Raw genomic sequence first — 18428 nt, 5'->3', positions numbered from 1 at the left:
GTGTGTGTGTGTGTGCAGCGCAAAGTGAAGGGCTGTTTGATATGTGCACACATTTGCATGCACTTGCTACAAACAGCATTCCAACAACATTGTGCAGCTGATTTTACAGCAAAATAACCTTCTCATGTACAAAAAGTTTCACCCCACCCCCCTCAACACACAAACACATACAAAATTTCTTCTAAAATATTTGAATCTATATATTATCAAGAGGTTTCTTTTCCATTTGAATTTAGCAGTTACACTGACAAAATACAATACAAAATGCACATGAACGGAGAATGGAAGCAATGGAAGCAATCTGTCATCTATGGTACAGTCCCGCTTACAACTAACTGAATATCAATATGAGGGAGGCTACTTTTTTAACATGTAAGATCCCTGTAAGCAGCCTTGGACATAAAACAGACTGTTAAAATGAATAATGTATATCTTGACACTTGAAGTGCTAGGATGCCTCTATGGGATATGTCCGTCTCTCCGCTTTCCTGGCTGGGCATATGAATCATTACATGTTGATGAATTATAAAGTGTGGAACAAAGCGCTAAACAGCTGAGAGCTATACTTGTTTTGATATGAGCGTACAGCTCATCGACGGCAATGGCACCTCCAGCCTTCGTATTGATATTCCTCCTTTGTAGAACGATCATTCACAATCAGCTCCAAAGTTAGCAAGTGAAGTGTACCCATCCATTTCATCCAGATAAAAGCCCCAACATGTAGCAGTAAAGCAAATGCTGGCTGTCAGTGGTATGTAGGTGTACCCAGCCTCTCAAGATGTCTGGCCAACCCCCAACAATCACTGTTTATCATCATAACACAACAGTGCACTGAATCACAGTCACACAGTCCCTCAAACCAGCTGCCAAAACAGTAATAATACAGAAGTTTTATCATTTAAAGTCAAGTTTCCATTTTTGTTTCATAAGCAGGAAGTGGAACACATTACATACCTTCTGTTTACAAATGCTCCGTGTCTTTCACACCTTTTGAATACAGATTGTACAGTGATATTCCAAAACCAAACTATTCCTTACTGCATGTGGTAACTTAAACTGTGAAGCCCCCCTCCCCCAGTACCACCAAGTAGCTACGCCCTTTTCAATCTGCAAAGCGAAGTAACAAAACCTTCCCAACACAAAGATGTTTTAGTTAAAATAAAAAGGGTTTTTCTAAACAATGAGGACAGGTCTCCCGGCAGTGAAACTGGTCCCATTCCCATTAGAACAAAGAAATAGCAAACACTGTTTCTACCTCTTTTTTTTAATTAAGATTGTCCCAGCCCTCTTCTACGGTCCATGGAGACACGGCCAGTGAAGTGATTAAAAAGAATGTGATCTGATCAAGAGAGGCGAATAATGGCAATGGAATGCTAGGTTTGCCAGAGTGTTAAATTCTTGGGAAAGAAGGCTAAAAGACTCCTTCCTCTATTGTTTTTCTCGCTCTCCCCCCCTCCCTCCATTCCATCTGCCTTTCAGCAGCTCACAGAGGAGGACAGCAGGCATTTAAAGCCAGGGATTTCTTCCTTTTTTGTTCCCCCTCTTACACACTCTCTCTCCCTCTATTTCTTTTTTTTTTAGGAAAACAGGTTGAAAGTTAGCACACTTGGCTCTCGAGTGCAGTTACAACTTGTAAAAGTCAAATAAGAAAAATAAACAAAATATCGCTGCATTATATCAGGTTTCTGAAAGGTCGTCACCATCGCTGCTGTGGCCTCTTCCCCGCCACCAAATCCTCTATCAAAATGTCATAGTGAGTTAGGCAAAGACAAAGGAGAGCCACGATGTGAAAACTGCACATATATCTAATCCTGACAATGCAATGAATAGACCTTCACAAGTGTAATTATACTTGTTTATTTGTTACGATGTAGAAAGAACTGATGAAAAATCCATCAAAGTGGTATTATCGAGACATCAAGAGCTTCGTGGACCTTTAAAGCCATACCGAGGCTTAATTCTTTATTGTTAAAGTCCAAAAGAAAGGAGATTGCAAGAGAGAAAAAGACAAAAAGAAAAAAGGGTTTTGCTGGACTTCATAGGGCTGTTGCCAGTCCGCCTTTGTGCCCAGAGGTGTAATAGAAGATGCAGAAGATCTCCCCTGTGCCACAAACACATTTCAAGGCCGTCATTTCAAACAGACACCATATCATTACAGCCGGGCGTGGTGACTCCAGTTGAAGAATCCTGTCGTACAAATTACTTTTCCACAGACGCCTTTTAGTACATAAAACGAAACAGCACTACCAAAAGTTGCTGTAATCCTCTCTCAGAGAAATAAATAAAATAGCATAGTGCTTGAATAGCAGTGACCACTTCTAGTTCTTCGTAGTTACAAATCTATACTAATCAACAATTCAGTCCAGAATGTAGCAGTAGTGGTACACTTGAAAGTACCCGTGAATAGTATTCTTAAAGCAAAAGATGAAAACATTTGAGCAATGTTGTTCAAAAGGCTGCAGCAACACTTCAGAACATAAAAAGCACAGCCTTAGCATTTGCACATGCAGCTCATTTACTATTGGTTCTATAAGCACATAGTTTCTGAAGGGAAAACAAATCCTAATTAAAAAAATCTATCAGGGTCTAAAGGTGTACAGATTAAGAATAATATCTTTATCTCTGAAGGCCCAAAACCATTGAGAAGCAAACTCAAGGAGGCCCTTTTACTGGCCTTTCACAAACAAACATAAACAATAAAGGAGCCTTGGTCTTTCAAAACATTACGTACCCTGCTAAAGATTTGAACAGGGACCAGTATCAAAGAAAAAATGCAATCTACATAGCTAATGTCTTTTTCAATTTAAAACAGAAAAGCTGTAATTTTTCTTTTCTGGCAATCTGGAAACACTCTGGAGTTAATTACAGCTGATTCAAAGTGAACCGCACAAACAAAGGGCAGTCTATGTCCAGACAATTATACTGCATTAACCAGCTTAAAGCTTCCTGCTGATGTCTCTGAGCTCTTCTGTTACACCCCTCTACCTTCGCAGCACGAGGAAAAATGCCTGGGCGAGGAGGATTAATGAAGAGCACCGAGAAAGAATGTGTGACGACCTCTCATGACATGGTGAAAACTTTCGGCCCAAGTCACCACAAAGGGGAGGAGGTAATTAAGTTTGAAAGAAAGCTCCAGCAACAAACAATGACGCTGTGTCCTTCAGGAGACATAGGGAAATTTGAAGGGGGGAAAAAAATCGTTAACATTTATAATGACAAAAAAAAAAGGCACAGGAGGGAGGGGTTTGTGAAAAAGAAGAAAACATGGCGTTCTGTTCGGTGCTGCTTGCATGTTCGCGGGGCCTTCTTTTCATCCCGCTCAATTACGTTGAATGAGATATGAAACCAGATGTTATTTTCTGCTTTCTGAGACCATATGATGGCCAGTGTCTTTGTGCCTTCCCTCCATACGGACAGCACGCTCCGGCCCTAATGGGGCACCTCTCAGATTAAAGTTGTAAGCTTTGCATATTTCACTTTAATTATGCTTCGCGAGAGAGAGAGCGAGCGTGAGGGAGAGGAAGGAAGTTTTAATGAAACCCTTGCATCTGCCCTCTTCCCACCTGAGACAGATCAGCAGTCTTTGCATAGCTGAGATTTGTATATTTTGTTAAGATCCATCTCCCCGATGCAAATCAGTGCATTACTCTGCTTTTCAACTGTGCACGATGCCCCGCTGAGTATTTAAGCCTAATTAGCAAAGCTGATTTGTTATTTCCAAGCTCAGAAATGAAATATCACACCCATAGACACACGCAAGGGCACACAAGCGCACACTAGCAAACACAGGCAGGCTTACATACATGCACACACACACACACGCACGCACACACGCACACACGCACACACGCACACACGCACACACGCACACACGCACACACGCACACACTCACTATGCACAGAAAGAGAGTAACTTCCAGATTAAAAGATTCCACATTTTATAGGAGTCACTTCAAACCTGATCTAAAAGCTGTGGTCACTCTCTGATTCACTGAGCTAAAACCTGAATGTCTCATGATCTGTCCACTGTCCAATGATATGTGAACTGTGAGTAAGTTTTCTGCTGCCTTCAGAGGAAAAAAAGGTCCCCACTTTTCCAGTTGAATGTGATTTTTTTCCATGGCGTATGAGAAATAAGAGAATCTAATTGTGGCTTTGTCAGCCTCATGTTCAGTAATCACCCTCTCTTTGTCTCGTCCATGCAAAGCAGGATTAGAGTTAAAATGATGACTGCTTAATCCCTTTGATTTCCCTGTGCTAAATAAATATTAAGCTACTGGTCAATCATGGCCTTGTGAAGTACAATGCATACAATACGAAATGCTTACGAGTTACATAAATCACCGTTTTAATCGCCTCTGTTTGAAAGCAAAAGCACCCAACCCCGCCCAACCTCAATAAATAAAATAAAAATAAAAAAAATAAAAGATTTACAAACCAAAGGTTATAACCCCGCTGAACCTAAACTCTGAAACCTATTGCGTCCTTGAAAAATAAATAAATACGATTAATTCATCCACATTTTATCAAGCTCAAATGACCAAATCACACTCTGTTAGACAGATTTCTCTTTCAAAATCAACCTCTGCCCCTTGTGGCTTGGAAGTAGCTCTACCTTCCTTAGCAACAGTAAGACATATCACCATGTCTGTGCATGTGGAAATACAGTGGGACCTTCTACAGAGACTCCAATTTAGTTCGCAAGCTCCAAAATGTACCTCCCACACCACATGTATTTATATAAAAGAAAGCCAGCATGGACTAGAAAAAGGAAAACATACAAATTAGGGTCAGACAAACAGTAGCCCACGCAGAGAAACGAGCCAGGCCTACATCTGCAGGTATATCTGAAAGCTTCCAAGTATGGAATAGTTGCAGCACAGAGTCAATAGTTTTGGAACGACTGGTTTCTGACACCACCTTGTTGTCGGACATTGAGATGTTGACAGTGTTTCTCAACCCCAGGTTTTATGTGCCCGGTGCAAATAGGAGGCACATCAAACCCTGATCTATTCTGAGACAGCAGGGCAGATGTACAGACCCTGGACCCAGTAATGCTACCAGAAAGCTCCTCTGTGATTCAGAATTAGGGAAGTATCTTTCTGCCATCTTTCTCTCCTTTTGGCTGAGAAGCATTCAGGAAACATACTGGATTCATTCAAATAAGAAGCATTCCCTTTAAGAGTAAGCTTTGGATTTGGATTCTGGAGCCAGACAGAAACACCTCCATAATTGAGGAGCCATTTCTGACCAATGACAATGACCTTTCCCACTGTCATCTTCCCAGATTAACAATAAAAGTATAAAGTTCAAGCCCTGCTCTAAAGCCTCAGCTTCAAGGCTGTCTCTCCTGTAATTATCCTTATAAACATAATCACAGGCCAGGTATCACAGAAAACATTCCAAAGCCATTAGGAGTGTGCTAACCCAGCAGCTGTTGAGGATGTCTCTGAAAAATATTCCCAATGATATGCACTGGAGAACACCATTGCAACATATTTCTGCAAATTTATTTTACACAAAGGACTAATCCTGTTCTTCTACACTGCTGTTTACCACTAAGAACCTACATGTGATTACCGTAATTTTTGAACTTGCAAAATTACTAATTAACTTAAAGTTTGAGACTATATTTAATTACGGAGTTCTCAAAATGAACTTTGGACCAAACGCATTTGCTTTTTAAACAAACAGCATTCTAACAGCTGTTGTGAGTTTAGACTCCACTTTGACTGAAAAAAAGAAATACCCCATTTGTTTTCCAAGTCACCATAAGGTTACCGCTTCTTGAAAAACACGAGGCACTTAAAGGTTCAAGTTGAAAAAGTCTACATTTTAATTGGATTACACTACAAACAAACAACTGTCAGCCACAATTAGTTCAACTTTAGATTAGGGACACCATATTCATTTTTCAAATAAGCTTGATGTCGTGCAAACTATGAATCAAATTACCAGTACCAAATTACCAGTAACTTGAAGAACTTTTTTATTTATCAAAAGTGGAGCATTTGCATTTTCAACATGATAATAATTTCATTGAAAATGTTCAGATGTTAAAGTTTACTGTTTGTTCAGAAAAACAGTTCAACGTTATGGGTGTAAAGTCCAACCTTTCAAAAACACACGCTATGAGAGACGCCATTAAAGAAATTGGTCCTTGTGGGAATTGATTCCATTTGAATCCTGCATGATGAGTTGCTCTCCACTGCCACCCATTTATAAGTGAAGTGCACCGCACAGAAGGCCACTGAGTGTGCTTGTGCTTCTTTAGACCTCAACAAGACATTGGGCATATTGTGAGGTCAGTGACAGCCTGGGACATTAAATGAGCCCTGCATCAGCATAACACAGAGTTAATTAAACTTGCTTACAAACACCATAAAAGGAACACATGCTGATTGCATTTATGCTCTGAATGTGAAAACACAAGGGAGAGATCAATTAGCCTAACTACTGAATGCCATGCGTCCATGCCCATGCGTCTAGAATATATTAAAAACAGGGTTATACGCATAGTACACAAATTAACAGAAACACACATGGCAACAGTTAAGAGATTACCTTGGCAAAACCTGTGCATGTGAATATTCCCCGTTTCTTTGTAAAGCAATTGGGGGCTAGATACAGTGCACGGACACAAACTGAAGCAACATATCTCCTCACAAGACATTACTGCTGTTCACTTTCTTAAATGCTGAATGAACAGACGAGGCTTGCCATTTATACATATTGCTGGATCTTTTCAAAAACCTCTGATTTGATTTAAATGAAATATAGCAATGGGCTTCAATTTTCCCTAATGGTTTTTTAACACAGTTTAAAAAGATCCTTTTTTTCCTCTATAAAGTTTTGAATTATTACTGCTGTGCAAACACATCTATGCTGGGATCCCTTTTGGTGGTAGGTGGGGATGGGGGGTGGGGTGGTTCTCTGCCTGTTGAGAGTTAAAAACCACACCATGCAGCAGCACCTAGATTTATCTCCTTAAGTCTAAACAGAGATGTTGTGGGCCTTCCGTTTCACAACTGAAATGACATCTAGTTTCCATTTCTTAAAGGGCAGTCTTCAAAGGCGCATTCAAAAAACTTTGTTTTCTTTCCTTAGGTTTGTTTAAAAGTGGACTGACTGAAATAGTGGGGTGAAAAAATATTTTGTTGTATAGTCTAGCTCTTTATTGCTTGCACATCTTAAGAAAACCTGTCAAATAAATAATATAAATAATGAATACAAATAATGGTTACAATTTCTGTATTTCTTTTTTAAAAGACAAAATGTGTCTATTCTAGTGCCATCTGCTTTTTTACTGCAGGAAAGTCTAAACTTTTCTAAAGCAAATAATTAAAGATTATTCCAGCCTTGATGCCAGACCTGTCTGAGACAGGATATGAGAAGGCTAGTATTAACTAAATACTTCTCTGGGGGATTTCTGTAGCTGCACTCAACCTCTGGCCCAACATAAACACTGGGACAGTGTGTCTGGAGTGATCTTACTCCCCACAGGTGGAATGGTCATGCTAATCTCCTCCTTTCATGATATGCAGGAATAAGTGTGCCTCTTGCATATTCATGAGGACGGGTCTAAATTATCTGTTTATTTAAGATACCACAGTCATACATATTTAATTATCTTCTCATCCCACTCATAATGGGCAATAATGTGGTTGTTATTCACACCCAGTTGGAGGGAAATGTATTCATCGCAAATCTGTATATAAGTGATGAAGAAAGGGGGCCTACATTTGCCTCCATATGAAGACAGAATACAAAAACAACAACAACCAGGCACAATAAACTTTCCCCGCCATTGTTAATGGCAGCCATACCCTCTGGTGCAGATGAAGGACGAAGCCCCACACGGTGTGGAGTATCGGTCATGAATAAATCAGAGGAAAGCCAAAGTGGTGCCCATCATTTGCTTGTTGACAGCAGACACTTAAAAAGGGCTGTGCGACCAACAACACTTAGAACATCATTACAGCTCCCCCCTTTTGAACCCCCGTCTCATTTTTGTGAAGAAAACCTCTGCCATTCTTTCCCTTTTCTGAAGCAGAGTTTGCCCTTGCTGCTTTTTCGCCACGTCAAGTGTCTATTGGTACTTCATTTGATGGCCGCTTGCTGACTGCGGTGAGTGGCAGGGAGGTCTCGTTTCAGCAGCACTGTCTCATCTCACAGTTTATGCTCTCTTTCCCCAAAGTCCTCCTTAGATATACAGCAGCCCTGCTCAAAATGGTGATTTCTTTACCATTTGCTGTTTAGAAAATGGCACCCGCAATGTGCCTCTTCCTTAACTCAGTACACAACGTTTCTAGAAAATGTAAATACAATTGTAATTGTTTTGTAATATGGCACTCAAACAATCCAGTCCAAAAACCACAATTTCATCTAATTTGCGGGTGCTCTAGGATTAACAGTACATGGGAACATTGATTAAAAATACAGACTTCTAAAATAATATGGTGCAATTTTATGAAAGTAGCATGAAATGAGGAATTGGCAGTGTTCTCAAATAGTTACTTTGCTAAACATTGGCAGTGAACTTCAGAGCTATGAAGGCAAAGTCCACAGACCATTTCTCTTCCAGCCCCAAACTCACCTACCCTCCCTTTGTTGTTGCCTTGCGTGGCCTCAAAACACAGACACAGAATCCAAACAGAACCACAGAACTACGGTGTCTCAGGACCTGCATGCTGGCAGCAAAACCTGATAACCTTGAACTACAGACAGCATCTGCATTCATACAATACACACCAGGGTGAAAGAGCAGGAAAACCAGGCCCGTTCGGATCATCAGTCCCATCCACTGCACACTCTCAACATGGAGCAGAGGCAAGATACTGGAGAATTATATGAATACATCCAACACATCTCATCCTTCCAGATTAACCTTCCAGGATAAAAAAGTCTTAAGCCCTAATCATTTGGACTAAAACATAGAATAGCTCCATCCAATGCAAGTTGTTTTCCCTTGCTTTCCAAAATGAGCTTTTGTCTATTTTATCTAGAATTTTATAAAACATCATTTCTATGGCATGCCTGTTTTATTCAATGAAAATGTCTATACTTTAGGCAGATAAATAACATATATGCAAATTAGACTTGATCAATAAAAATAAAATAAAAATCTTATAATGCAGACATAGAGAGATAGAGAGTAATGCAATCCCAACTGGGAAAAGACAAATAGCAACAACAACAACAAAAAAATTATATTGATAACTGCATTCAATAATTACATTTTTCAATGAGAACAAAATTATATTTCCCTATGATGGCACGTCCCGGCCATAACAACCTATAAATGTCTGAACTGATTTGATACTCTCTACCTCATGCAGTTTTACATTAAAGTACCACCGTAACTATTAGTTTCCTGTCACACAGAGAGCACAAACACATTTTAGGCGTATTTAAGCTGAGGGATACAAGTCAAAAATATCGTAATGGGTGTGGAAGCCAGTACAAAGAGTACAATAAAGCTGGCACAGCAGACACACATCAACATCTAGTAAACTCTGTCAGAACTTGTTTGAATGAGACCCAACTTAACAATTACAATGACCTGGAGCACTGCGGAACCTTTTTAAAATGCAAGGGCATAAATAATTATTCACACTATACTCCATTCAGAGGGAGTAAAAAGACTGACACTCTCACCTTTACAATCAACTCAACACACTTCCTCTTCTGACTGCTAGAACTATTAAGCTGGCATGTTATTAAGGAGTATATTATATCGGGCCCACATATAGTATGGCTTTGTCTGAACAGATCTATAAGAACTTAGCATGGATACATTTCCTTTTCTATTACAACAAACGATCCAAATTAACATATGAAAAGGTTGTTATGGTGCATAAAACGTCAATAGCAGAAGAGTCCATCTAATAAAGGGGAACACAAGACAATTTCTTTTGTGATGGTTTATTCTGGGCCTGAGAGACCCTTTCCACAGGACGGATTTCATCCCGATGACGCTGCACCATGTCACGTTTCCTGCTGTCGCAATCAGAACCGACGTAAGCATGACACATTAGTCAGCTCGGAAGCAGATTTCAGGCAAGTATACCATGCAAATACACAAATTAATAACTGTCGACTGTTTCACAATCTGAGCTGCATACTCAAGGTCATTACGTATTTTAGAAAAACCGAATAAGCATCAAGGTCAACATTTATTTCAGTGAATCTGTTATTCAACAGCTGCCCTTTCATAATAAAACAATATGTAGCATTAACATTATGATCTCAATATTTAGTCAGATACTCCACTAGTGCACTTAAATGTACAGCACACAAGCCTAAAAACCTTTGTTTATCAGCCTAGAGCTGGGCCATTACCATACATATTACTTCACGTGACAAAATCTGAGGGCATCTTGGAAGGCTTTGGAAATATGAGACTCTGCTTGTTGTCTCAAGTCCTCAACAAACACATCTTTAGGGAGAGCCCAGCACAGGAATAAAGAAAGAAGAGCGAGCATTTTCATCTTCCTTTCATCTCAGTCATTCAGTCAACCATTGAATGCCCCATTCAACACTGCCTTTCATTATGCAAAAAAATGCTAATCCTTTTCCGATGCTTTCACACTTGTATAAACCCCCATTCCTTACACTGAAAAGCAATTATATCAGTTTACATTTCTGTCAAAAAACAGGATTAATGCAGGAATACTAGCATACTCTTTGGGTTTCCCATCTTCATCTATAGGAAACCAGAGATTATTAGCAAAAGTGTCTTTTTGCTATGTTATAATGGATTTGCTTTAAAGATGTGATTTAATTAGCCAAAGGGAGGGTGGGGGGGAAGACAGATTTAGTTGCTGTGGAAACTCTTTTCAGTGACAAAGCTGACCTTCCCTTTGCCAGGGCCTGAATAGAATGAGTCTCAGTCTGGTCTATTAATCAGAAACAAATTATGAAAGAATGTTGCTGGACTGAATGATACTGCCCTGTCTCAGAAGAACCAGCAGCAGCCAAGATACATTGTCCTCTGCATGTATAATGTGGAGCCATGACAAATGAGACAGAAAGACAATACATTTGCATATGCAAATTCCCACACAAGGGAAACGTGTACAAACAAGTGTCATTGTAAGGTGGATTAAGCAACCAAGGCTTCTTTTTTGGGGCACACTACAGCCTGGGACATTAGTCAGCACAATTAACCAAGTCTCCATGGAGACTAATGAAATTTTGCTATGGTACGACTTAAATTAGATAGCTAGTTATGCGTTTCCACAATCCAACTTGAAATCCATTATTTGCCGGTGAACAATATGCCGTTTGTACTCAGCTGATCTCTGCCAGCTGAACAAGCCTCTAAGTTGACAATTTGCATATGTTAATATAATTAAGTACTAATTACATGAAACTTGTACATATTCACATGTGCTTTCCCTTGGCGCTTTGGAGTTTGAACCCCATCCAAGTCTTTAACCCTTTCGACAGTTTCTAAGCAGAGGAGGCTCCGCGTGTTACAGTACTGCCTCGGGGCTGACACAAAAAGGCCCCCGCTTAATACATTAAGCCTGCTCCCGACTTCCCAGCTTTCCTCCCACAGCCACAGTCCTTGGACCTGGGCATGTTCTGCAGCCCCGCAACTACACAAAATTCAATTGGTCCATCAACAAAGCCAGTGCAGCTCTCAAATAATGAAGTTACAATTTTCCGACGATTACAATGGCAATCCAAGAGAAATGCAGGTACACTCTATGCGGAAACCACAAATTTCAGCTACAGCAACCCTCTACAAATTAGCATTTAATTAATATATGCAAAAGACAATTAAGCAATGCTAATTATCTTATGAGTTAATTAAACACTATTACATATTTCTTCCAGAAGCTGCCTTCCAGAAGATCACTATAGAATGAATTCTAATGGGATTAAAATGAATCGCACCGAGCTATGTGCATGCTGTCACAAGTCCGAATAAATGCTTTGAAACACTGATGGACAGTTCCTTTGAAAAAAATAAAAATAAAACAATACACATAACAATGTCACACCTTACAGCCAAACAACAGTCACCTTTTGAAATCTAAACGGATAGAAATCTTTAAGAAAAGCAAACGAGCGTGGTGAGATTAAAGGCCCCATTGTCCTTCACTAAGCACATTTCTCTTAGCAGGCTAAATTAAACGAGTGTGTTCAAAGGGTTAGGAAGGAACATTTCGCGCAGAATGGAAAAAATGTTCTATCACATATGAAATTTGTGCAGCTGTGTGGAACTTAGTCCAGATGGTTCAGGGGGGATATAAAACAAACACCAAGTGATAGACAATAAACCTTCCCCCATATCGTACTATAAGGCAGGAATCTCTGAAAACATACGGGCAGAACACAATCTTTGCTTCACGTGAAGCCTTCCATAATTACAAAATCTCAATTAAGAAACTAAATGGTTTGTCCATTGTTGTTTACACCTCTACTGGTAAGTGTTTGCTTCAGCTGTCTTTCACTGTAATGTGCCATGCGGTACAAGGGAATGTAAAATTAAAATATATCCTTAACCTTCCCGAGAACAATCAAGCAGTCCAAGATTCACATGAAGATTACCCTGGCTTTATATCCTTTACATGTAGGCTACTTTCCAACAAACACATGAACAAACCAGTGAGAACAGTGAATAGATGCAAGAAGGAAGAGTATTTGTGTTTTCCATGTATTAATGTATCAATTAAAATTATGTTTGTTTCAGATGGAGCAAAAAAGCAGGTCGGTAGCAGGTTTGTGGGTGTTTGTAGGGGGGCGGGGTGGGCTTCTACTTAAAATGAGTCAATATTATTACAACAATATTTTAAGTATTCAACCAGATACATATTTCTCTCACAGCCTTTTACTCAAATTAGGTTTGGTAATGTCACACAGTACTGACTGACATCTGTTTGCCAGTGCCTGTGGATTTTCAGTGTAGAGCATTAAAATGCTGCAAAAGGCTTGTTGCAAGCCTTTCTGCAGTGAAGGATTTTAAATCATCCAGCCTCTTCTATTAGACTTGAGACTTATTGAGGTAGAAACCATAAAAAATGAAGAAGGGAAATTTAATCCCTGAAATATTGATTTGCACATTAATATCATATAGGCAGAGGGCAATTTGGCTTCATGGAAATGACACATTGTCGACCCTTGGAGAAGCCTGAGCCAATCTTACTGCAGAACATGTCTGAATCTGAAGAGTTATTAAGGGCTTCCCTGCTCTGCTTTATGAGATTTCTCACTGCCTACCTTTGCAATCAGAAATGTATTATCTTAAAATATATATACAAAGATAGATAAATAATACATTCTGTACTTTGTGGATAATGCATTTAAACACACAACACACCATGTCAGGTTCTAAGTGCATTATTTAGAAGACAATATATTTTTTAAATTATTTAAACATTTGCACCATGTTTAGATATATTTCAGTGTATAATGCATCTGCTTGCTAGTAGTTTTGTACAATTAAAAATATATCGATACAAAAGACGTTTTTATTGCTGTGCATAACTAGAAGTCTGAAAAGCATCGAACAGACAGTTCCAATAGAATAGTCTTCATACTAGACTAGACAGCCATCCATATTCATACAGCTGGATAGATAAATTATGAGATAAAGCTGGTACAGACTAAGAAATTGCAAATGGGTATCAAAAAGAAGCTGAATCTGTTAAATCCCAATCGTAGCGTTGTCCATGAACATGACCATAAAAAAAGAAGAAAAAAGAAATAGTTCTGTCTACAATTGCCCTTGATAAATAAAGTGAACATCTTACCAAAACTTAATTGCACAATATTTAATAATAATAATAATAATAATAATAATAATAATAATAATATGTCATAATAAATGTATATATATATATATATATATATATATATATATATATATATATATATATATATATATATATATATATGTTTTGTTTACCTTATTTTATAGCTAACTGCACTATAGGCTAACACGACTTATTTATGAACACCACCAAAACATCGTTAAAATCAAATAAGAAATCCAGGGAAAATCGTGAATTCCGGCAATGATAGAACAAATCTGTATGCCTTAATTTCGAAAATATTACATTTAAATCTAATTATTGTGGTTTGCCTATCGCGTTAGAAAATTAGATCACCTTTATAAAATCCATTAAAGCCAGAAAAAAGTAACTCCACGGAAATATTGATATTTTGTTAGAATACTGGCTACTGGAAATCAGAGCGCTGATACAGGCTGTTACATACCCAGGTTTACGCTGTGCTTGTCTACTGCCTTGTTTTTTCTTCGCTCTCAATGCAAGCGATCGATGCCCCTGTCACTGTCGCGTCCCAATCGGAGCCAGTCTCTGCCTCAAACTAACCAACTACCAAAAAGGCAGGACTCCCACAGCATCCCCTCGTTATTTTTGGTAAGTGAGACAAAATAATAACACTTCGTACGATGAGAAGCCAGGATAACACAACACTAAAAAAAAAATACAAGGACAATTCACGTTGGGGCAAAGATGTGACTTCACGGAAGGGAGTAAAAAGGAAAAAGTGAAGATTGCGAGAAGAGGACAGTTGTCAAAAACGGATTTTGGTACTGATGAAAGTTTGTCCATGTCGTGGTCTTTTTAAAAGATCCATGTTCTTGCTTTCGATAAACACTAAAGAATCTCCGGGAGGTTTGTTTTTCTGTATCTACAGGACCCGCTTGCTGTTAGTTGTATCCGACCAATCGGTCTCCGTTTTCGGCTACACGATCATCCAAGCCGTCGTAAAGGGATACTCCTTTGCTCATCGCAGGTAATGCTCAAATACAATACATAGGTATATCAACTCACGTTAAATTTAGGTTCATGTCAGATTAAAAGCGTTTTATTTCCCGAATCAACCAAAATAGTCTCATTCTAAAACAGGGTAGTCAAAAACGAATCTCTCTTTCTTCCCGTCGCATTGACTAATACAAGTGTTGACTGCTCCGTTAAACGTAATACTGTAGCCTAAAGTGGAGTTGTTAGCAAGTAGAAGTCTGAAATGCAAAATAGTTACATATAGCATATCTGTACTTCGAACTACAGCGTATGGTCAAATCCACGCTCCGATCGCTACCAGCCTACTTATATGTAACCTAAAGAAGCAGTTTCGAACTAACATAAAAATAATGTTAAACCGTCATGAATGTGCGATCAGACCTCTATTTGCCTACTGTAGCTGTTGATACGTAATACATGTAAATGTTTGTTTTTTTGTTTTTCTTTCGGAAAGTGCCAGTTTTATTATAAATAGTGTAATGATGTTAAGCATCATAAAAGGTCGGATAAACGTAGTCAGCTAGCTAGTTGCTGAAAGGGTTTTTTGTGAGTGATTCTGTCACTCATATCGTATAGGCTACCTCTGGACAGTTAACAGCTCTTAAAACGAGACGAAAGGGCTTGCATAAACAAACCGATACACGTTATAAGGTAGGCTGCTACCTAAAAAGAAATCGCATCGAACAGCTGTTATCTGGAGAGCGGAATATCAAAGATTGTGCTGGATCAGCCTGGAAAGATAATCAATACTCGACCTAAATTTAACACGAACTACTCGATAAAAGTTAAAGAAAAAAAACTTACTTTCTTCCCCCTAGCAGTCCCCTCCGCTTCTCCTGCTATTTTTTTTATATATCAAAACAAGTCACATCCAATGATCACGAAAGTTAATAACAAAAAAGAAAAAAATAATAATCCTTCAACTTTATAGGAAAAGAATAAAAAATAGGAATAGTAAGAAGATGAAGCGATCCTTTGGGTCCGGCTGGTAAAGCATGTGTCGACCGCTGCCTTGCAGTTTAGGTTGTGGAGGGGTTGGGAAAAGGAGGAAAGGAAATGAAAATCCGATATGTCTTTATTCTGCTAATTATTATCGTTTTAGCCCTGTTTAAAAAAATGGCTGATTAAGTTGAGTGCGCATGTCTTTGTGTGTCTATTCCCGATATGCACTCTGGGAATGAGAGAGAGAGAAAGAGAGCGAGAGAGCGAGTGAGCGAGAGAGAGAGAGAGCGAGGTGTAATTAGTGAGGTGATCAACAGTCTCCACATTGCAAATGACGCCCTGTTTCAACTTAGAGAGCTGGAGGGCTACAAGGGCCAGATATACAAAAATGATCTAATGGAGGAAATCTTTAAGGTACACTGAATAGATTAAAGTCATACAGAACAGCAAAAGACCGGTGTATTCAAGAATTATACAAAATGGATCTTTTTGCTCGAGGAAGAGACTCTTGTACTAGTTTGTTACATAAAGAAAATTAGCCTACTTCGTACGTTTTTAAAATGGATTAGATACTCGTAGGACAATGCAGATGACCATATATTTGCAAAACACAATATCTAATGTCATCTATACTACAACATAGGCCTATATAAGTGTAGGCAGGTGGAATTAAGGGTACTTGTATGGAAACATCTGCTATAATCACACAGTGTGAGGGTATTATTATGCATTTATTATTCTTGAAACCCTAGTTCATCTAAGCAAATACAACATTGCATTATCAAATACATTGACCTTAACACTGAAAATATGAAACTATATGTTTACCAGACATTTACAATATTACCTGGACACTACGGTCTAATAGTTATGTGTATGTGTGCATGATGTAAATATGCACATGTATGTATGTGTGTGCGTGTGTGTGAGAGAGAGCGAGTCTATGTGTCTATGTTTTTGGGTTCCTGACACAATTAGAGGCTTTAAAATGATACTTTGATTAATAATCCATAAATCCAAATCTGTAAAACTCCAGAAAGCAAATGTAAATAATAATATAAAATAACTGCTTCTATTTTGAGCTCTCTAGCATGGGATACTGTAGATAAGGGCCACACGATGTGTGCCTGTTTATGAATACGAGATAGCTGCAATGTTAGTTATGTAGATATGAATATCTTAATAGGTATATGTGTGTGTGTGTGTGTGTGTGTGTGTGTGTGTGTGTGTGTGTGTGTGTGACTGAATCAAAAACGATTTATATTTTTTTTATCAATATGAAACAGTGTCTTTCTCTATTAAAATATATATTTGTGCAAAGACTACGACCTAAATGGTCAATCGCGAATACATCTAAACGCTGCTACAGAAGTCATTTATGTAAGCATATAACAAAACCCATGCGCATGCACCTTAAACAAGAAAATGCAGGCAACAATAGGCTATACATAAACAAAATTAGAAAACATAATTAGGAAATAAAACATGGCCTAACAGGGGTGCCTTTGAATCTTACTGCATGCATAATAAGTACATAGTTTTTCTTTTATGTTTTTTTATTTTCTTAGAGGATGTCCGACTCCATGCCTTTATATACATTCAGCATAGTATGTGCAGTACATGTAAAAAGTTTTTTTTTTCTTTTTTTTCGACTTGCAGTTTCTAAGCATGCATTTCTTTTCATGCTGATCCTTTATTTCTCTCTTTGTCTCCTAATAGTCGCTATCGAATAGAGACCCTACAAGATGTTAATCGTGGAGAAAATCAAGAGATCGCCTCTCCTTTATGAAAAAATCGAAGGAGGTGAATTGAGTGAACTGGGTTTCCGGATCTAATGATAAGGATGCTAGCAGGACTGTTAGGCTACCGCAACAGCACTGGATCCCCTTAGCCTGTCCTTGGATTGTTATGTCTAGGTCTCATTTGGTCTTCGGCTCGGCGAAAGGTGGTCAACAGAAGCGATGTATTTCCACCGTGATCTGTGGTTGCTAGCCCTCCGGGGAAACGAAACTGCGAGCACCAAGTGACGAAGCAGTGGGCTGGGAGTATGGATACGAACGGTACTGTCAAGAAGGGACTTAAGGAAATAAACGGAAAATATAATACTTTATGCCTCCTGCTTAATAAGGAAAGCTAAAGATTCGGACGGTGTTCTATACTATTGTTTACGTTTAAGGAACCGGCTATATTTCATAAGAACCGCGAAGAGGACTGTTTAACTATTGATTTCAACAGCTCGCAAGTTTTCCAAGGATATTTAAAAAACTGAACGGTACTTGACTATTGCTAATATACTGTGATTTTTTCTTCTTTGTTTCTTACTTGTTTTCTTTGAAATGTTTTTAAAGATGAATATGAAAAAGATGGATTTATATGAGTGATACCTTCTTATCTGAGCTTCAGTCACTTCCAAATCCCCTGTCCCTCCCTTCTACTCTTTTCATTCCTTCTGACTCTCCTGTCTGCTCGACAAAGACCGTGTCAACTACAGTAACATTTCGCTCCACTTCCGCATCTCCGCATTCTCAATTAATTAGTTGTGGCCTAATTATGTGTACACACGTTTGTTTGTGTGAGTGGAGCCTACTTCTGAAACGATTCAGTATTAAATCTAAAACATAGGCTAATGTAAAATGTTCGTGTATACATTACAGTGGACCTTTAAGTAAAATACTACCAAACGAATGATATTAATAACAGTCTGAA

General features: G+C 38.6%; 1 protein-coding gene and 1 long non-coding RNA gene across 2 annotated transcripts in view; one reads left to right on the top strand and one right to left on the bottom strand.

Moving 5' to 3' along the window:
• zfhx4 (zinc finger homeobox 4) overlaps nucleotides 1–15679 on the bottom strand; it is a 79991-nt gene extending 64312 nt beyond the window's left edge. The window contains exon 1 of the mRNA XM_061240002.1: nucleotides 15585–15679. The gene's annotated coding sequence lies outside the window, so the exon portion shown is untranslated. The remainder of the gene's footprint in view (nucleotides 1–15584) is intronic.
• Nucleotides 14439–18105, top strand: LOC133127261 (uncharacterized). Its single transcript, XR_009708606.1, has 2 exons — nucleotides 14439–14772; nucleotides 17442–18105. It is a non-coding gene; the product is annotated as an uncharacterized LOC133127261 (long non-coding RNA).
• Nucleotides 18106–18428: the final 323 nt, after the last annotated feature.

The sequence above is a fragment of the Conger conger genome, chromosome 4 (genome assembly GCF_963514075.1).
Source record: "Conger conger chromosome 4, fConCon1.1, whole genome shotgun sequence".
NCBI lineage: Eukaryota > Metazoa > Chordata > Actinopteri > Anguilliformes > Congridae > Conger > Conger conger.
This window is presented reverse-complemented; position numbering and strand designations above follow the sequence as displayed.